Source organism: Theropithecus gelada, chromosome 3, assembly GCF_003255815.1.
Source record: "Theropithecus gelada isolate Dixy chromosome 3, Tgel_1.0, whole genome shotgun sequence".
Lineage (NCBI taxonomy): Eukaryota > Metazoa > Chordata > Mammalia > Primates > Cercopithecidae > Theropithecus > Theropithecus gelada.
This window is the reverse complement of record NC_037670.1, coordinates 54234716-54257366: the sequence shown is the minus strand read 5'-3', so window position 1 is coordinate 54257366 and position 22651 is coordinate 54234716. Positions and strand designations below refer to the sequence as shown.

Below are 22651 nucleotides of genomic sequence, written 5' to 3'. Positions count from 1 at the left end.
AAAAGAGCCACATGAATTCTGCCAAACTTGAATTCTGCCAAACCTGAAACAAGAACAAATATCAAATTTATGGTAAAGCTGGGGTACAAAAAATGGTGAAATAAATTACTCTTTATGAAAAGTCTATGGGAAAAATGACCTGAAGGATCAGTCGTTTACAAACGGATACCTGATTCTAAGAAGAGATAAGACAATGTTGAAGATGAAGCCCACAGAGGAGGGGCATCCATTCCAATTTTTGAGAAAAAAAAAATTGTTTCTATGCCCTAATTGAGGAGGACTGACAATTAACAAGAGATATTATAGCCAACACCACAGACATCTCAATTGGTTCAGCTTACACAATACTGACTATAACGTGAAAGTTGAGAAACTTTACATTTGATGAGTCCCGAATACCCTTATGCCTAGATCAGCTATGGACAAAAGCAGAGCTATTAGTGACTATTTTGAACAAGCAGAATGAAGATCCTGAAGCATTATTTTGAAGAATTATAACAGGGAGTGAAACTGACTTTATCAATAGGATCCTGAAGGCAAAGCACAACCAAAGCAATGGCTACCAAGAGGTAGAAGTGGTCCAGTCAAAGCAAAAGCAAACTTCTCAAAAGCAAAAGCCATAGAGGTTTTGGGGATGCTCAAGGCATTTTGCTTGTTGACGTTCTGTAGGATCAAAGCACCATATCTTCTTAGTAGGAGAGTTCTTAGAGAAAATTAGCAAATACTTTTGCAGAAAAGTGCCCTGTAAAGCTTCACTAGAGAGTCCCGCTGCACCACAACAACACTTCTGTTCCTTCCTCTCATCAAACACCGGTAATTTTGCAAGAGATTTCATGGGAAATTATTAGGAATCAACATTACAGTCCTGACTTGGTTTCTTCTGACCTTATTTTTCCTAATCTTAAAATAACTGTAAAGGGCACCCATTTTTCTTTAGTTAATAGTAGAAGACTGCATTGACATGGTTAAATTCCCATGACCCTCAGTTCTTTAGCAATGGACTGAATGGTTGGGATCATCCCTTAATACAGTGTCTTGACCTCAGTAGAGATTATATTGAGAAATAAAGTTGATATTTATATTTTTATATTTAATTCCATTTTTCACTGACATTTTTAAATCCCTTCACAATTCACGTTTGTCTCAAAGGTATTTACATTTAGAAATCATATCAAGTGAGGTTGGTGCCACGATGGCCAAATAGGAACAGCTCCAGCCTCCAGCTGCCAGCGTGAGCAACACAGAAGATGGGTGATTTCTGCATTTCCAACTGAGGTACCAGGTTCATCTCACTGGATCATGTTGGACAGTTGGTGCAGGACAGTGGGTTCAGCCCAACAAGTGAGAGCTGAAGCAGGGCAAGGCATCGCCTCACCTAGGAAGTGCAAGGGGGAAGGGAATTCCTTTTCCTAGCCAAGGGAAACCGTGACACACAACACCTGGAAAATTGGGTCACTCCCACCCAATACTGTGCTTTACCAGGGGTCTTAGCAAACGGCACACCAGGAGATTACATTCCATGCCTGGCTCGGAGGGTCCCAAGCCCACAGAGCCTCTCTCATTGCTAGCACAGCAGGCTGAGATCTAACTGCAAGGCGGCAGTGAGGCTGGGGGAGGGGCGCCCACCATTGCTGAGGCTTAAGTAGGTAAACAAAGAAGCTAGGAAGCACGAACTGGGTGGAGCCCACTGCAGCTCAAGGAGGCCAGCCTGCCTCTGTAGACTTCACCTCTGGGGACAGGACATATAAACAAAAAGCAGCAGAAACCTCTGCAGATGTAAATGTCCCTGTCTGACAGCTTCAAAGAGAGTAGTGATTCTCCCAGCATGGAGGTTGGGATCTGAGAACTGACAGACTGCCTGCTCAAGTGGGTCCCTGACGCCCGAGTAGCCTAACTGGAGAGCCTAACTGGGAGTAGCCTAACTGGAGTGGACCTCAAGCAAACTCCAACAGACCTGAAGCTAAGGGTCCTGACTGTTAGAAGGAAAACTAACAAACAGAAAGGACATCCACACCAAAACCTCATCCATACATCACCATCATCAAAGACCAAAGGTAGATAAAACCACAAAGAGGGGGAAAAAGCAATGCAGAAGAGCTCAAAATTCAAAAAGTCAGAGCACCTGTCCCCCTCCAAAGGAACGCAGCTCCTCGCCAGCAACAGAACAAAGCTGGACGGAGAATGACTTTGACAAGTTGAGAGAGGAAGGCTTCAGTTGATCAAACTTCTCAGAACTAAAGGAGGAACTAAGAACCCAGTACAAAGAAACTAAAAACCTTGAAAAAAGATTTGACGAATGGATAACTAGAATAACCAATGCAGAGAAGTCCATAAACGACCTGATAGAGATGAAAACAATGACACAAGAACTACATGACAAATGCACAAGCTTCAGTAACCGACTCAATCAATTCGAAGAAACAGTATCAGAGATTGAAGATCAAATGAATCAAATGAAGCAAGAAGAGAAATTTAGAGAAGAAAGAGTAAAAAGAAATGAACAAAGCCTCCAAGAAATATGGGATTACGTGAAAAGACCAAACCTACATCTGATTGGTGTACCTGAAAGTGATGGGGAGAATGGAATTAAGTTGGAAAACACTCTGCAAGATATCATCCAGGAGAACTTCCCCAACCTAGCAAGGCAGGCCAACATTCAAATTCGGGAAATACAGAGGACGCCACAAAGATACTCCTCAAGAAGAGCAACTTCAAAACACATAATTGTCAGATTCACCAAAGTTGAAAAGAAGGAAAAAATATTAAGGGCAGCCAGAGAGAAAGGTTGCGTTACCCACAAAGGGAAGCCCATCAGACTAACAGCAGATCTCTTGGCCGAAACTCTACAAGCCAGAAGAGAGTGGGGGCCAGTAGTCAACATTCTTAAAGAATTTTCAAACCAGAATTTCATATCCAGCCAACTAAGTTTCATAAGTGAAGGACAAATAAAATCCTTTACAGAGAAGCAAATGCTGAGAGATTCTGTCACCACCAGGCCTGCCCTACAAGAGTTCCTGAAGGAAGTACTAAACATGGAAAAGAACAATCAGTACTAGCCATTGCAAAAACATGCCAAAATGTAAAGACCATCGATTCTAGGAAGAAACTGCATCAACTAATGAGCAAAATAACCAGCTAACATCATAATGACAGGATCAAGTTCATACATAACAATATTAACCTTAAATGTAAATGGGTTAAATGCTTCTATTAAAAGACACAGACTGGCAAATTGGATGAAGAGTCAAGACCCATCAGTTTGCTGTATTCAGGAGACCCATCTCACATGCAGAGACATACCTATATAGTCTCAAAATAAAGGGATAGAGGAAGATCTACCAAGCAAATGGAAAACAAAAAAAATGGCAGGGGTTGCAATCCTAGTCTCTGATAAAACAGACATTAAACCACAAAGATGAAAAGAGACAAAGAAGGTCATTAAATAATGATAAAGGGATCAATTCAACAAGAAGAGTTAACTATCCTAAATATATATGCACCCAATACAGGAGCATCCAGATTCATAAAACAAGGCCTTAGAGACTTACAAAGAGAGTTAGACTCCCACACAATAATAGTGGGAGAATTTAACACCACACTGTCAACATTGGACAGATCAACGAGACAGAAAGTTAACAAGGATATCCAGGAATTGAACTCAACTCTGCACCAAGCGGACCTAATAGACTTCTACAGAACTCTCCACCCCAAATCAACAGAATACACATTCTTCTCAGCACCACATTGTACTTATTCCAAAATTGACCACAGAGTTCGAAGTAAAGCACCCCTCATCAAGTGTAAAAGAACAGAAATTATAACACACTGTCTCTCAGACCACAGTGCAATCAAACAAGAACTCAGGATTAAGAAACTAATCAAAACCACTCAACTACATGGAAACTGAATAACTTGCTCTTGAATGATTACTGGGTACATAAAGAAATGAAGGCAGGGCCGGGCGCGGTGGCTCAAGCCTGTAATCCCAGCACTTTGGGAGGCCGAGACGGGCGGATCACGAGGTCGGGAGATCGAGACCATCCTGGCTAACACGGTGAAACCCCGTCTCTACTAAAAAAATACAAAAAACTAGCCGGGCGAGGTGGCAGGCGCCTGTAGTCCCAGCTACTCGGGAGGCTGAGGCAAGAGAATGGCGTGAACCCGGGAGGCGGAGCTTGCAGTGAGCTGAGATCCGGCCACTGCACTCCAGCCTGGGCGACAGAGTGAGACTCCGTCTCAAAAAAAAAAAAAAAAAAAAAAGAAATGAAGGCAGAAATAAAGATGTTCTTTGAAACCAATGAGAACAAAGATACAACTTACCAGAATCTCTGGGACACATTTAAAGCAGTGTGTAGAGGGAAATTTATAGCACTAAATTCTCACAAGAGAAAGCAGGAAAGATCTAAAATTGACACCCTAACATCACAATTAAAAGAACTAGAGAAGCAAGAGCAAACACATTCAAAAACCAGCAGAAGGCAAGAAATAACTAAGATCAGAGCAAAACTGAAGGAGACAGAGACACAAAAAACCCTTCAAAAAATCAATGAATCCAGAAGCTGGTTTTTTGAAAAGATCAACAAAATTGATAGACCACTAGCAAGACTAATAAAGAAGAAAAGAGAGAAGAATCAAATAGATGCAATAAAAAATGATAAAGGGGATATCACCACTGACCCCACAGAAATACAAACTACCATCAGAGAATACTATAAAAACCTCTACGCAAATAAACTAGAAAACTTAGAAGAAATGGATAAATTCCTGGACACATACACTCCCCCAAGACTAAACCAGGAAGAATTTGAATCCCTGAAGAGACCAATAGCAGGCTCTGAAATTGAGGCAATAATTAATAGCCTACTAACCAAAAAAAGTCCAGGACCAGACAGATTCACAGCTGAATTCTACCAGAGGTACAAAGAGGAGCTGGTACCATTCCTTCTGAAACTATTCCGATCAATAGAAAAAGAGGGAATCCTCTCTAACTCATTTTATGAGGCCAACATCATCCTGATACCAAAGCCTGGCAGAGACACACCAAAACAAGATAATTTTAGACCAATATGCCTGATGAACATTGACACAAAAATCCTCAATAAAATACTGGCAAACCGAATCCAGCAGCACATCAAAAAGCTTATCCACCATGATCAAGTGGGCTTCATCCCTGGGATGCAAGGCTGGTTCAACATACTCAAATCAATAAATGTAATCCAGCATATAAACAGAACCAAAGATAAAAACCACATGATTATCTCAATAGATGCAGAAAAGGCCTTTGACAAAATTCAACAACCCTTCATGCTAAAAACTCTCAATAAATTCAGTATTGATGGAACGTATCTCAAAATAATAAGAGCGATTCATGACAATCCCACAGCCAGTATCATACTGAATGGGCAAAAACTGGAAGCATTCCCCTTAAAAACTGGAACAAGACAGGGATGCCCTCTCTCACCACTCCTATTCAACACAGTGTTGGAAGTTCTGGCCATGGCAATCAGGCAAGAGAAAGAAATAAATGGTATTCGATTAGGAAAAGAAGAAGTCAAATGTCCCTGTTTGCAGATAACATGCTTGTCTATTTAGAAAACCCCATCGTCTCAGCCCAAAATCTCAAACTGATAAACAACTTTTGCAAAGTCTCACGATACAAAATTAATGTGCAAAAATCACAAACATTCTTATACACCAATAACAGACAAACAGAGAGTCAAATCATGAAAGAACTCCCATTCACAATTGCTTCAAAGAGAATAAAATACCTAGGATTCCAACTTACAACAGATGTGAAGGACCTCTTCAAGGAGAACTACAAACCACTGCTCAATGAAATAAAGGAGGACACAAACAACTGGAAGAACATTCCATGCTCATGAACAGGAAGAATCAATATCATGAAAATGGCCATACTGCCCAAGGTTATTTATAGATTTAATGCCATCCCCATTAAGCTACCAATGACTTTCTTTACAGAATTGGAAGAAAACTACTTTAAAGTTCATATGGAACCAAAAAAGAGCCTGCATTGTCAAGACAATCCTAAGTCAAAAGAACAAAGCTGGAGGCATCACGCTACCTGACTTCAAACTATACAGCAAGGCTACAGTAACTAAAACAGCATGGTACTGACACCAAAACAGAGCTATAGACCAATGGAACAGAACAGAGTCCTCAGAAATAATACCACACATCTACAACCATCTGATCTTTGACAAACCTGACAAAAATAAGAAATGGGGAAAGGATTCCCTATTTAGTAAATGCTGCTGGGAAAATTGGCTAGCCATAAGTAGAAAGCTGAAACTGCATCCTTTCCTTACTCCTTATATGAAAATTAATTCAAGATGGATTAGAGACTTAAATGTTAGACCTAATACCATAAAAACCCTAGAAGAAAACCTAGGTAGTACCATTCAGGACATAGGCATGGGCAAAGACTTCATGTCTAAAACACCAAAAGCAACGGCAGCAAAAGCCAAAATTGACAAATGGGATCTAATTAAACTAAAGAGCTTCTGCACAGAAAAAGAAACTACCATCAGAGTGAACAGACAACTTACAAAATGGGAGAAAATTTTGGCAGTCTACTCATCTGACAAAGGGCTAATATCCAGAACCTACAAAGAACTCAAACAAATTTACAAGAAAAAAACAAACAACCCCAACAAAAAGTGGGCAAAGGATAAGAACAGACACTTCTCAAAAGAAGACATTTATGCAGCCAACAAACACGTGAAAAAATGCTCATCATCACTAGCCATCAGAGAAATGCAAATCAAAACCACAATAAGATACCATCTCACACCCGTTAGAATGGCGATCATTAAAAAGTCAGGAAACAACAGATGCTGGAGAGGATGTGGAGAAATAGGAACACTTTTACACTGTTGGTGGGACTGTAAACCAGTTCAACCACTGTGGAAGACAGTGTGGCGATTCCTCAAGGATGTAGAACTAGAAACACCATTTGACCCAGCCATCCTATTATTGAGTATATCCCCAACGGATTATAAATCATGCTGCTATAAAGACACATGCACATGTATGTTTACTGCAGCACTATTCACAATAGCAAAGACTTGGAATCAACCCAAATGTCCATCAATGACAGACTGGATTAAGAAAATGTGGCACATATACACCACGGAATACTATGCAGCCATAAAAAAGGATGAGTTCGCATCCTTTGTAGGGACATGGATGCAGCTGGAAACCATCATTCTCAGCAAACTATTACAAGAATAGAAAACCAAACACTGCTTGTTCTCACTCATAGGTGGTAACTGAACAATGAGATTACTTGGACACAGTAAGGGGAACATCACACACTGGGGCCTGATGTAGGGTGGGGGGAGGGGGGAGGGATAGTATTAGGAGATATACCTAATGTAAATGACGAGTTAATGGGTGCAGCACACCAACATGGCACATGTATACATATGTAACAAATCTACACATTGTACACGTGTACCCTACAACACAAAGTATAATTTTAAAAATCATATCAAGTGTGAAATAAAGAAAATTATATAGAGAGAGGGAGAACAGAATCTATAAATATGCATGTTTGTGTACATACATCCATAAACACACATATGTGTGTGCATGCAGTAATTTTATTCTCCTAAAGCAATGCCTCTGCCTTCCACCCTCACTGTACATGTCCTAGTCCTGTGATGTCCCTGGAACTGAGCACCTGATTTCCTTCTCTGCCTCCCACATGAACAGGGAATAGAAATGGAAACTACACTCTGTGGTTACTGTTGTGAAAATCCTTGTCCCCCACAGGCTAGTTTGGCATCTTACATTCTAGTTCCCATTGTAAAAAAAAAAGCAAGCAACAAACAAAAACTACAAAAGAAAAAATGAAATATTTGAAAGTCTAGAGCCACAGAGGTTCTGGATTCACCCACCACCCACAGTGACCTCCGCCGCCCTCCAGACCTGACAGCAGTTGCGCCTGAACAGCCTGCCTCTTCACCATCCGTGAAAAGAGGTGACCTTAAACTTCAATAGATTTTACTCTGTTCAAAAGGAACCAGGTCAACATTCAAAGTCAGTGGTCTGACAACTCTAAGCTTTGGCCAGAAAGTATTAGAAACATTTCACGTGCAGTGGATGAAGCAGCCTGGACCCACTGCACACAACACACTCATGGGGACTCAAAGGAGAATACTCAAGATCCGCTGGGTGGAAGTGAGGACAGACCCAGAAACACGGGGGGTAAGGGGGTCAAACCAGGAAGGCTCAGGCCCTGACCTCCTCCTAGGCCCTGCCCCTCCAGAACTTGCAGATTTTTCTGACCTGGAAGTGGATTTCACTGATGAAAAAGAAGTTCAGTATTTCTGGTCCAGCCCAGAAAGCTGCTCCCATCGCCCAGCCTTCCACACCCCTGTAGACGTCACAATCCCTACTCCCACTAACCTGACAAGGGAGCTATGCATCGCCTAGAGACGGTCCTTGGCCTGCAACCCCGCGATGGGGTCCAGGGTCTGTGTCCATTTCTGGTTAAAGTTGCTCTAAGGCTGGTCGCTGTCTTGGCCTTCCCTGCTTCCTCTCTGTTTACTTCTCCCCTCCTCACCCCATATGAAGCTTTTACTCAGGAGATGGATTATCGCCCCTCTTGGAACATCAAGGACACCACCAGGACACCGCACTGTCTCCTTGACCCTGGGATTCTGCAGACCTCAGTCTTCTCCTGAGGTCCCCTCACTCCCTACCTCATTTTTTCCATCCTTCTGGGGCCTGGGTCTGCTACACCTCAGGCTTCCTCTTCACAGTCACAGACAGAGGGAGCCGCCTTCATCCTTGGGCTCTGGCCACAGTTCAGCTGCTGCAGGACACTCAGCGGCTTTCAGTAGTTCATCCAGACATCCAGATGGAAGTGGGATTTCCTGGAAGAAAAGCAGGACCCCAGAATTACACCGAATTCTAACACAAGAGCCCAGAATCCCCTTCTGCATGGGACATTAAGCTGCAAACACTACATAGGCACTTAATGCTCAGCTGCCCTTTTAACATCTGGTCCAGTTGTGTCCCTCCTCCTTGGAATATTTCAGAAAATATATCTCCACCTAGAGTTGTTTAAGCGCATCATCCTATGTGATTCTAGACCATCAAGGGGTACAATGGGTCTTCACCAGAACTTCCACTCTGCTTGGAAGACTTAGAAAATCCTGAGGCTGCTCAGAGGGTCAGATTCCCATTTCTGTGTTTCAGAAAAACTTCAGTCTTCCCTGGACAAGTGAGGAGACAGAAAATGTCTAGTCTCTGGCACATCTTTTGCAAGCAATGGTCACTCCCAGGAATCAAAACAATCAATGAATATATTTTTGAGACTCTGGTCAAAAGAAGAGTCATTCTGCAATTTCAGATAGGATGGAGTGGTTCTGTGACTCCTGAGGTGATTTTGAAAAGATCTGGACTCTCACAAGGACCATGGAGGACATTCCTTGCATTTCCAGACCAGGAGGAGTGACTGATGGACCTCCAGTGTTACTAGGAAAACTTTTTGTTGGACAGCTTTGCTTTGGCTTTCAGGCCTTCACATAGGTTGCTTAGATCATGGAAGTGCTTCTGCATTTCTGCATAGGCTCAGGATGCCTTCTCAAGTCGTCCCTGCAATTATGAGACAGTTTCTGTCTCCAGAGGTCACTTAGAATAACACAAGAGGCTTCACCGTCAAAGGGACACCAGACAATATAGCCACAGTTCAGCCAAGATTATCTGTGTTTACATACCTGTAAAGTAACACTCCTAGTTCCCTCCATTAACGTGGACATCTTTCATGAACAGAGAAACTCGAGTGATTGTTATGTAACAGCTGCCACAAAAATTAACCAATAAAAATAAATGATAAATGAAAAATAATTAATAATTATGATAATGAATGCAATGACCTAAATAGTAAGAATTTTAATACTGGTGACAATATGAACATAAGGATATAAAAATCAATGTGGAGATTCTCCTAAAAATATGAAAAGTTCACAAATTGGGTCATCCTTGTGTAATTTGGAGTCAGAGTCAAAGAATTTCACTATGAAATGTGTTCCATGACGGCAAACATGAGAAACAGGAGGTGAAAGGAAAGCAAGCCACAGGAGAGCATGGGCTAATAGGACCACTTGTGTGCAAACCTCTCTAGTCAAGGACTACCAGCCAGAGGTGAAGAGAGTTTGGCTTGTGTCTTGCCTACCACTGGACACACAAAAGCTTTCAGTAGTGCAACCAGATGGCTGGTTTGGCCTGGCTCCCTGCAAAGAAGACATGTATCTGATCCACACCAGCCCATCAGTCCTGGAACTCAGAATCCTACATGCAGTAAACATGAAGCTCCAACTCCATAGCTGACTTCACCTCCTTACTGTCCTTCTGCCATCTGGTGTTTCAGGTGCTCTCCAAATCTGGACTTCTTGGCTCCCCTACCTTTACCAAGTGAAGTCAGGATGTATCATTCTCAGAGTTCTCCTGCCAGTCCAAGGTGAAACTCACCAATACAGGCATACCCTGGATGGACTTCCTTGGAATATTTAGAAAACAATGAGCCTGCTCGGGGGTGGTGTGAGCTCTAGGAGTAGAGTTACAGTCTCCCATGGAAACCTGGGAGGACTTAGAATATTCCCAGAGGCCTAAGCACTCCAATCTGCCCTGGAAACATCAGGAATGATATACTTGGTCTTCCTGAGGCTCCAAATTTTTCTAAATAAACTCAGAGGTTACAGAACCATTTTTCTCTCAGGAACTGAAGTGAAGTTATTTGCCTTCTGCCAGCATCTCACTTTTTTTATTTTCTAAGTTAGCTTTTGAGCCCAGAAGTACATATTCCTTGTATTTGATTTTCACAGGGAGCTTCCTAGAATGCCCATGCGTCTGGATACTTTCTGCATTCACTCAGGTATTCACAAAATGCTGCAGTTCTGCTGAAAATCTATGAGATGACCATTTGACCACCCAAGCAACTTTAGAATGTGTCTTCTATGGAAGCCCTGGAACCTCCCTTCTGGTATTTCATCCATTGCTGGTACTGAGTACCCAGGGTGAAACCCTCCATCAGACATTGTCAGCAATTCCAGTATGGAGATGGCACTTATGTGATGGGGCTCAAGAATCAGATGGTAGAAGACCAGCCAGGAGGTGAAGTCTCAGTAGGCTTGGGGGCTTAATGTTCGATGCACACCAGACTTCTGAGACTCAGGAAGCGGGTGTGGATCTATCTGCCCAGTGCTTCTCATTTACAGCCTGGACCAGCCATTTCTTGGGGTGAACTACTGAAAGCTTTTGTATGACCTGTGTCAGGCAGGACTCTGGCCAGACCCTTTTCCATAGTCCATTTGTAATGTATTTCCACGTGGCACAGGCATCTCCACTTTTGCCCAAGCCCTCATGTGGCTCAGAATTATTCTCCCTACTGCCACTCTTCTTTGCCATCACAGAAGATATTTCAAGATGCAGCCCCAAGCCTCTCCCTGTAATCAATAACATGAGGGCTCATATGGGAGCCATGCCACAGGCTTAGAGGAATACGCTCTTAAATATCTGCTTTTTTACTATTCTCTTCATTAAAATGACATTTATATCATCACCATTGTGATTGTTATTAATGTTTTATTATGTGGGTACAGTTCTTTATCATGGATACATTTGTGGTAGTTATTATGCAATGTTGAATAATTTTTTTTTTATGTTCTGAAGACTGTTGAATTTGCTGAAGATGATTAAAAGACAACCTTAAAACATACATACCACAGCAACCCCAAGACTCCTACTGTACCACCTGGTGTCCTGTAGAAGAATGGGCTTCCTGACTTATTCTTTTATTTTTCAGGCAAGTACCTATTCATACCAGCATAGGAGATGGATGAAGTGCACCCTGGTCTTGCCATGGGCTCAGAAAGAATTCATACATATGCTTTATGTGCTAGCAACTCTATGTGTAGGCTTGTGAGCCCTAGAATGCACTTTCTTTCACCATCTAGTCCACCTAAAAGCTTTCTAAGTCAAATTCCTCCTCCATGCTTTGATAGGTCATGAATGGCTTTCTGTTACCCACCTAAGATGAAGGGATACTGCTAAATCAGGTTTGTGGCCAAGAAACTTTTACCTGGAGTGGCAAGAGAGGGACCACCTGTTCACCAGAGTCTCTGCAACATTTTCTTTTTCTTCTTTTTCTTCTTTTTTTTTTTTTTTTTTTTTTTTTTGGAATAGAGTCTCGCACTGTCACCCAGGCTGGAGTCCAGTGGCACAATCTTGGCTCACTGCAACCTCCGACTCCCAGGTTCAAGCGATTCTCCCGCCTCAGCCTCCTGAGTAGCTGGGTTACAGGTGCATGCCACCACACCCGCCTAATTTTTGTATTTTTAGTAGAGACGCGGTTTCAGGCTGGTCTCAAACTCCTGACCTCGAGATCTGCCCGCCTTGGCCTCCCAAAGTGCTGGTATTACAGGCATGAGCCACCACGCCCAGCCTCTGCAACATTTTCTAAGTCAGTACAGTAGTTCTTTGAACCACCTTTTCAGTCAAATAACTCATGAAAAAGTCCTCCAAGAACTTGTGACCTTCTGGATATTGTCAAAATCTCTACAGGTGTCCAGAGTCATCCAGAGCTGTACTGCAAACCACTGACTGGGTTCCACCATTATTAAAGCAAATGCAAAATATGCCATGCCCACCAAAAAGAATCCGGAAGCCATGGTATTTAGCTCTTTCCATCTTTCTTGCCTCCTGCAGGTGGGAGAGTACTGAGTATGATGCCCTCCTACAGCCTCTGGAGGACATGCCAGTGCCTAGAGGTACCAGTAGAGAGGGGCCATGAAAGAGCAGATGACAGTCAGGTGGCTGGGAATGACATTGTCCTGGGGTTTATTGCTTGTCACGAACTCTGCCACTGGGCAACATGTACGGGTCTGGACACGTACCTTCTCTGGATCCCTGCCCCATCAGCCAGCTATCTTATCTCCTGAAAGCTGGTAGGTGTTGGTCAGCATGGTGTAGCAGGACCAGGGTTATATTAACATTCCCTCTTAGGCTGAAACACCAGAAGTTAACACAGGAGTCCTCAGGTGTGCACATGCCAACCTCCCGATTGTTTTTCTTCTCATTCTAGATGTTCACCCTTGCTTTCTGGGACTTGAAATAACCCTACGCCACCAAATATTTATGCCTATTATCCACTTAGGGAAAACTTGTATGTCCCAAGTCCATAGGGTTAGTATTATTATCAGTATTATAACCACTAGTACTAGTATCATGATGATCATCATTCCTGTTAATATTCATCAAGATTTTTATTACTACCATTGTTAATATGGATTTTTCATTATTGTACAGCAAGGAATATAGTTTATCCATTCACAAATGGTGTTCAGTTACTACAGATGACTACAAGGCATGCTCTGCAGACATATACACATACAGCTCTCCTGGAGACCCAGCTTTGCCACCAATTGCTCTTTCATAAGATGAGCTCCCCCAATACCCACCAGTTTTTCAGGACTCGACCTGAGCTGGTTGGGCTAGAGCTGGAAAAGTTTCCTATTCTCAGCTGTACCTAGAAAAAGTTTAAAGACTCTTCAGAGGCCCAGTAATAGCTTTTGGCACCTTCCAAGACCAGGGAGGGTTTCTTGGCCGTTCAGAGCCATTCAAATATTCTAAGTAAACTCAAGGAACCAGAAACCCCACTTGCAGTCATGAAATACCAGTGAATGGCCTCTGTGAGTCTCTTCAAGTTTTTCAAAGATAACGGCCTGGAAAGGCTGGCCAGGAAGTCACCCAAGCCCACCCCTTTGCAGGATGTTCTATGTCAGCCAGGGACCCAGTGAATTGCCATTGAACAGAAGGGTGGAACAGAGACAGCATGCCAGAGTTTCTGGAAACATTCTAAGTGCCCTTGTTGGCCCAGAAAAGACGGTGCTGCCATACGAGGCACAGATATGGCAACTTAGCCACTCTAGGAACCACACAAGGTTTAAAGGCTCCCAGGAAGTCCAGGAAGGGCAAACATGGCCTTTTAGAGCCATCAGATTTTATTCTAAGTCTTCGTGGGAGACAGTGCACTTGGCTTCATAAAAACACCAGTGGAGGTGCTATCACTTGCCCCAGTATCCGGTCTTTTCCACCTCATCTCAGAGCCAGGCAGCCACCATTTCCCAAAGCTGCTGTGCAATGAAAGGGGAATATTCTAGGTGCTATCCTGTGCCCACGAAATTCTGTGGCTGCACTAAAGGCAGGAGTTGTCCTCCGGAATGCTCTTCAGGAATCTGACAACACTAGTCAAGATTAGAGAAGTTCAATTCAACGTCATACAAAACCAATCACACACACACAAAAAATGCATAGTGAGACAAAATGATGAACACACCTGCTAATAATCATGAATGACAATAACAACAATGATGATCTTAGTGATAATGCCACCAACACTGTTAATGGCAATAACAATAAACCTGAGGTAATGGGTGTTAGGGTCCCGATTCACTGATGTGAAGGATGGCGCCAATTTCTGGCCTTACAGAAATAAAGGAAAAGTAAACACCTGAAGGAGGAGGAGGTGAACCTGGAGCTCCTGCCGGCCTCTGGGCGCTCCTTGGTGGAAGGAGAGGGACTTGGTCATGAGCCTGCCCAGGATCCACCCGCACCAGAACCCGGGAGTCCCAGTCCCTGGATGGGCTCAGTCCCACCCAGGCCAGACGCCCGGGAGCCCGGGAGCCCCGGAGCCCGGGTCCTCCAGCCCTCGCTGCCGCCGCTCCTCGCGGAGCCCGGGCCCCCCGCGCCACCTCAGCCTCAGCGCGGCTCTGCGAGGGCAGCGCCAAGGATGCTCCAGGCTCAGCGAGGGCATCCGGCCCCAACAGGATACTGACGCCCTGAGGGCGCGGAACAGCGCGGCCTGCGCGGGGCCTGCCATCTTGGGCCTTGCAAAAAGAGCGGCCTCTTTAACGCCCCCACCGGAACCTCCCCGGAGGCCCCAGCCCCAAAGCCAGGGCGACGGCGCCTCCCTCACCCTGGGTAAAGAAAACTCAGGTCCTCCCTGGAGACCCGGCAACCCGCGGGAAGCAGACCGCGCATGAGCCCTGCATGGCCGGAACGATGGGTTTCATTGCCCTCTGCCGGCCATGAGGTGGCAGCACAGGATGTTTGGCCTTTACTGCTTAGCGGTGGACCTGAGTCTGAATCACTGAAATTCAGGTATGGATTATTCAGTACCTTTCTTTTGGAAGATCAAATGGAAATTGAGTACGATATCTTGTGCTTTAATTAAAGAAGATGGGAATAAAGAAACAAATTCGAAAGTTAGTATACAAAAGTCGATTGATTCCCTCTATGTGAAGGGAAGAAGAGCTTGAATAAGAGAAGCATTTTGTGTTATGCTTTAATGCTGCAGATCTACCACCATGCATTTGTCAAATCCCCTAGAATTTCACAGCACAAATAGTACATCTTAATGTGGCTCAGGACTACATATAATGTCAGCCACAGTTTGAGGGTAAATTACATATTTAATTAAATAGATTAAACAATAAATAATGTTGTGAGCTCTACCTGGACACAATCCTTGCCGCTCCAACCAGCTTGCCAAAGGCTTGAATTTCTTGCTCATTATCCTCACACTTGACATAAACCCTGGCTGCTGAGTAAAATCAATCACTTGTGGAGATTTTTTAATATAATGATGTGTCAATTTCAACCATGGATAAGGCCATTTAGCCTTAGTAAGGCCTATCATATTAAGATTGTGCCTGTTTTGCAAAATTTCAAGTCATCATCCCACTTATTATTCAGGAAACGTTTTCTCTTGAGTTTTAGGTTCAGTACTGAGGCTCCTTGATGGATAATACATTTTCCAATTCTGAGGACAAGGCAGAGGAGGCCCCATCTGTGAGAACTTTCATTTTGCTTCTGGAAAAGTACATTGAACCAAATATAGGAAAGGCTTGCATGGTGGCTGACAGGTTCGGCTGTTTTATCATGCTGGTGTTTTATCTTCTGGACAGAAGTAAAAGGAACACAGCTGTGTCTGTCTCTGCGTAATAACTCAGGACTGACCTGAGTAAACTCTGGGGTGTCATGAGATGAACTGCTACCTCCACTTAGAGAGGCTTCAGGGACAAAATTTCAAGAGATTTCTGAGGGATAGAAGAGCAGGGCTGCCTTATTCTCTGATCCCAGGTAACTACTCAGAGACAGAGGCAAGGGCTGGGGACACCCAAATGCATATACTAGGTGTCTTTGATCCAGCCTCCGTTTCCTTGCTAAATCTATGCAATGACACACTGAGAAATCTGGCAAGTGGGGCTGAAGATCCCTGATGTGTCAGTTCCAGGGTTGGATGGAAACAAGTGGTTTTAGTGGACATTGAAGTAAAGGGAGGTGAGCTGTGAGGAAAGAGCCATTGAAGACTGGGGAGACTCAGAAGTTGGGGTAGAATCTCGACCCATAAGCCAAGGAGTGCAGATGCAAATCGATTTGTTAGGGCTGCATAAATGAAAGAAGGACTTCACCAACACACTAAGTTTTTTCAACAACCGATTGTATTCTTTGAATATTTGTAAGTATTGATCTTTTGGAAATGTTTAATGAGATTTCTTACATTATTCTGCATTCAATTTATGCCCAGGTCACTTTGCTATTATACATTTATGTGCTGCATTTTTATGAATAGACATTTTCTCAAATTTCTGAATTATTTTGCTAAACTATGTGTTAAGAGTTTTTTCTAGAGGTCCACCTTCTTGACTCACTTTTCTGATGAGAAATCTATCAGGTTTCTCCACAGTGATTTTCAAGTTTGATAGCTCCTCAATGTGAGAAACTTAATGTCAACTAAGAAATGAATTACCCCTAAAGAATCTTCTCCTTTCAAGATGCTAACCGTGTTTTGTCCAGTGTGAAATCTCACATGTGCCACAAGCGTTTCTCTGTGAAGAAAGGATTTCTCATGATTTTTCAAGGCATAACTTCTCCAGTAAGAAGTGTTTGGTATTCCAAGAGAATTCATTGCCCTTGGAAAGACTTTCCCTTCTTATTTAGCTTATAAAGGATTTCCTCTCTTATTTTCCATTTTAGCAGCATTTTATCACTGTGTTTTCTTGTGAACATCAAGCCTAGTGCTTGGCTGAATGTTTATTCACAGAAAATATAAATAAAGGGTTCATCCAAGTAAAGTTTTCTATGTTATTTGACAACAAATTGCACATAAAAACATTTTCACACTGAACGCAGAGCTAGAGATTCTCTACCTGAAAGTTCCACACGTTTTAAGTTATTAAAACTGTTGCTGAAGACTTTTAGTTTATTATGTTGACAGTTTCAGCTCTCTCATGTCATTTATGATCAGATCACTAACAAGTCTTTGGTACATACGTGTCATACAATTTCTCTTCCATATGAATTTATTGATGTGGACTGAAGAATAAAGGTAACTGAAGTAACGTCCATGTTGATTATAGTAATTCTTCAAAATGTGAGTCCTTTGGCATGTTTAGATGTTACAACTACAGCTGAAGTCTCTTCCATATTCCTTACATTCGTCATTCCTAATACCATGTCATCTAAACTCAGAATATGTTCTGAAGATGTTTATAATTTTCTCTCCAGGGTGAATTTTCTGATGTTATTTAAGATTAGTACACTGACTGAAGGCTTTCCCACATAAATGACATTCATATGGCTTTTCTCCAGTGCATGTTCTCTCATATCATCTAAGGTCAGAAGATAGACTGAAGGCTTTCCCACATAGAAGACAAGCATGTGATTTCTCTTCAGTGTGAATTCTTGTGTGTCCTCTAAAGCCAGAGCTTTGACTAAATACCTTCCCACTTTTATCACATTCATAACGCTTTTATCCAAGGTGAGTTCTCATATCTTAGAAGGTTAAAGGATTGAATAAAGCCTTTCCCACACTGATGACACTTATATGGTCTCTCTCCCCTGTGAGTTTTCTCATGTCTTCTAAGGTGAGAACACAGAGTGAAGGATTTTCCACATAGATGACATGCATATGGCCTCTCTCCAGTGTGAGTCATCTTGTGCCATCTAAGGTGAAAGCAATTAGTATAGGCCTTTTCACATATATTACATTGATATGATTTACCTTTAGTATGAATTTGTTTATGTGGTTTAGGGGACAACTGATTACTAAGGGATTTTCCACACTGTTTGCTGACGTAGGGTTTCTTTCCACTCTGAGTTAACAAACACTGAGTCATTGTGGAACTGTGAGTGCAATCTTCTCCCAAATCATTACATTCAAAGGGATCCTCCAGAATGAGAGAGTTCTCCTTTAGGGACAAAGATTAAAAGCTTTTAAAGATTTACCGATATACATCTATACATTCATTTCACCACCTTTGAATCCTAGACCAACCATTCAGTGGTAGAGCCCAGTTGAAATCTTTCCAATGTTACTTGTGTGAAAGGAAATTAAATTTTGGCACCCCAAACTCATTCAACCAGAGGAAAAAATCAAGCTGGGAACAGGGTCCCACAAACCTGCCTCCCCCTTCTGGTTCCTAAATAATATGGCTACAAGATGAAAAGCTACATGCCTCCCCCATATTTTGCCCACAAGGAAATTCCTCATGAGCTGTTACAATTACACCATGGCAATGCAAACTGATAGCTTGTTTTTACAGGCGCAGTCATCCCCAGTTCACCAGACACAAATGCATATCCGATTGTTTCCCTGCCCCATTTTGCCTATGTTGTCTTATATAAAATGCAGCTCTCCTGCATTATTCCTCTGCCTCATTTGTTTATGTCATCTTATGTAAAAAAATCCAGATTCACTGAGCCAGAAAAATGCATGAATTACTATTTTTTCTACCCACCTTTTACATGAAAATTGTGTACTTCTCAATATCCCACCCTTTCCCCTTTTAAATTTAGAGAAAATCATCTTTGGAGAAAGGTATACACCTGTCCCCCAGGTGCATGTCCTTAACTCTGGCAAATAAATCTCCTAAAATGATTGAGACTTGTCTCGTCATTTTTCTCGATTGACACTTGCGTACACATTATCCCCTGTAGATACAGATATTTTCTCTTTTGTAAGATCCCAACTGCAGAGTTATTCCATTAATTGTGATGATATCAATATCTTTCAAAGTCTGAGCATGAGCAATGTATATGCACTTGTTCTATTTTAAAAATCTCATGTTATGGTTTAGAACACAGGTCACTTTATTTACTGAATTCAAACTATCAAATTTTTTTGCTTAGAAAGCACTTAATGCCAGCCTAATTACACTCAGGTGACTGTGCGTCATTACTAACTTAACCCATTACCAGGTCTTTAACTTAGATGACTGGTGTACACAGCTATAAAACTCACCACTGTCATACCGGTGGATGCGTCTTTTCTGATAGGATGCATGGATATCGTGTGTTTTTTCTCAAGGGCACTTTCCTTGTCTGAAATAATTGAAAAATAAATTGTTACCTTGGTATTATGGTAATAAAATTGTTTGAAAAACCCCAAGGCCCGTTTACTTTGTTTCAAAAATTGACACTTAGATGTGGCAAATGTGTCAAATGAAGAAAATACTTCAATAGAAGAAACAGATTGTACAGCGTCAGCAATTAGAAAAGAGTTTTAAAATTAAAATGTGAAAGGAGTTAAAATGGAGATGAGATATCAGGCAGGTAAATAGAGGGATAGTCTTCACAGGGGTATCGGGAAAAGAGTCAGCATGTGACAGTTTAACCCCAGCAAGTACATGAATTATCCTTTTCCTGAAAGTAAAAGAAAAGGCAAGAGGACACAAGAGTAGTATCTGACATATGAACAAAATGATAATAACATCTAAGGAATTCTGCTCCAGTAGCTTAACCTACATTTTAGAAATTACCACTCATTTAATAAAACCACTAATTAATATTTGACTGATATTATTCATTGACAAAGCACCTCCTCCTATTAGAGCACAGGACCCTGCTGCTTACCCAGATTCTGGCCTTGGAGAAATTGTCTTCCATCCCACCAGAGCTCTCTTCCTTGCTCCAGCTGCAAAGTTATATAGGATTTGCTTATCTGCTACCCTGTTAGTGGAAACAGTACATGTGTTTTGAGTTCACTGTCAATAAATGTGCATTATCACCAACTGTAAGGCAAGCTATCAAGGAAGAATAAAAACAGTGAAGGTCAGCTCAGGCCACAAGATCTAGAACACAGAAAACTCCCCAGGATTTTTCTGACCCAACGTGAGACTAGAAAATAAATCCAAATGAAAGGTCCATCAGGAAAAGGAAATTCAAAACAGGACCTATGAATGCTGAGTCCATGCCTAAGTTCCAAGACACAATGCATAATACACAGTCTTTTCAGAAAGAGATTAATTAAATCTCTGCACAGTATGTTTATTATTATTCTTATGCAGAACAAAAAAAAAATTCGATTTACAAAAATAATTGGTGTTCTATACAGAAAAGATATTGCTATTGTTTTCACTAATTGGTCTCAGCCTAAGCATAGCGACTAAAGCAGAAGAGTTACTTAGAAAATATTTAATTAAATACATTGAAAATATTCATTAAGTTCCCAGGTCTGTTCTGAGTATTAGAGACTGAGTACCAATGAAACCATGAAATCCTTGTCAAGATTACATTCTAATTGAGTGACAAACTAAATAAAACAAAATAAAATAAAATAAAGATATTTCTTTCAGACAGATTTAGAGAGCTCAAACTTTTTTCAGATAAGATCTGTGAGAGAATCAGAGAAGAGATTAGAGTGAGATATGGGGAAGCTGTTCCAACACTTATTGAAAGAATGAGTCAATGTGTGTCTACATACGTATGTGAATGTTGAGGGACTCACGGAGGGACACCAGGTGACTGACGTTTTCCAGCATCACATCTCTGTACAGCTTTCTCTTGGATGTGTCCATCATGGCCCACTCTTCCTGGGTGAAGTCAATAGCTACATCTTCAAAAGTCACTTTGTTCTAAAACATCACAGACATTTTCGTTTAGACAGAGAATCCCTTTTAATGTCCAGAGGAGGAAGGCTGAGATGACAAAGGTAGGAGCTGGGTATGCAGAACACTCAGTGTTTTAGGTTCCAGCAAGTTCATTCTCAATACTAAGCTGGTATCTGCCTTTCAGATTCACTCACAGAGACATACCCACTCTTAATCCATTAAACTTTACTACGAAGAAATATCACATGAGATGTGGCATAATATAGCCCAGATATTTTTCAGTAATGTGTTAATCACCTGTACATAACTGATTATAAAATTGTCACTTGAACCTTCATAAATAAAACAAATTTACCATGAATTTCAAGTAAATTACAGATTTGTCACAAGGCAAATAACCACGATTTACTACTTTTTAAACATGACCGTGATTAAATGAATTATTTCTGTAGATAAACCACAGGTTTCTCACCAATCAAATGGTTAAAAGACCTATTATGTGCTTTGAATAATCTAAAGAAGTAATAGAAAACATGTTTCCTATCTAGCAAATATTTATTAAATACAGGTCATTGGTCCCTTATTCGTTAAAAAGTTAGAAAGTAATGAACCAGATTCCAGCATTCTTCAGAACTGAACAAGTTTTATGCAGAATATAGGATTCAATTCATACATAGAGTCACTCTAATGTTATGTAATTCAGGTGTTCATGACAAGGCTTAAAGACAGTCCAGGAGCACAAGACAAGACCGCTGAGGCTGCTATACTGAGGAAGTCTTAGTCTGATGATTCCTGTGATATGAAGCCTCCTGTTCTCAACTTTCTCTGGGCAATCCAAACATCAGTTATCACTGCCTCTCTTTTAACTTTACCTTGTCACTTGGCTTGTTCAAGGACAAAAAGGCCTCTTTACTGTTTTGTTTTTTTCTAACCAGCCCTTATAAAGCATTTCCACAGAACCCTAAATTATACTATATCTACTATATTCCTTCTCCTGAGTGTGCCACCATAATTAAGTAATTGTATTTCTTATATGTTACTTTCAGTTACCAGAAGGCAAAAAGGTTAATTACAAAAGGTAAAACGAATGGGGATAAGAATAATAATGACTCTTTAGTTGTCCTTTTGCAAAGTCTTTAAAAGCATAAATATATTTTATCAAACTCTCCTTTTTCCTCAACACTGTGCAGCTCTTGCCCAAGGCCTATCACACGGGATTTATTGAACTCAGCTGCTAGAACATCAGCCTCATTATTGGGCTGTGATCTTTTGCTCTTCACACATCTCTATTGCCTGCATGCATCACAATCCTAAGTCTATTTCAGCCAACGGGACAGTTAATGGGTCAATTATTTCCCTATGAGGTTATAGGATGGATAGAAGAAAAAGAAATACATAAATGAGACCTCTCATGTCTTTTTTTGTAAATAGCCTGCATAGGGGCTGGAATAAAGTAGTGTAATATTAGAAATTATGTTGATAATTTAGGAATCTTTGACACATGATACCCAACCTAGAGTCCTGAGAAAACTTAATTGGAGGCCAGATACCTGAAACTCTCCTGATTGCATTTGGAACACCCAGGCTGGGTGGATTTTGCATCATAAAAACAAACAAAAAAAAGAATAAAAATGAAACACCCATGCAAACTGGAGAAAACTGCCCATTTGCCATCAATATGGGTATAATTTCAGTAGAAAGAGGCATCCCCTACTCACTAGTGAATGCAT

General features: G+C 41.5%; 2 pseudogenes; both read right to left on the bottom strand.

The window, feature by feature from the left end:
* Positions 1 to 8786: 8786 nt before the first annotated feature.
* Positions 8787 to 15069, bottom strand: LOC112621602 (annotated as a pseudogene).
* Positions 15070 to 17698: 2629 nt separating this feature from the next.
* On the bottom strand, positions 17699 to 22651 carry LOC112621033 (annotated as a pseudogene).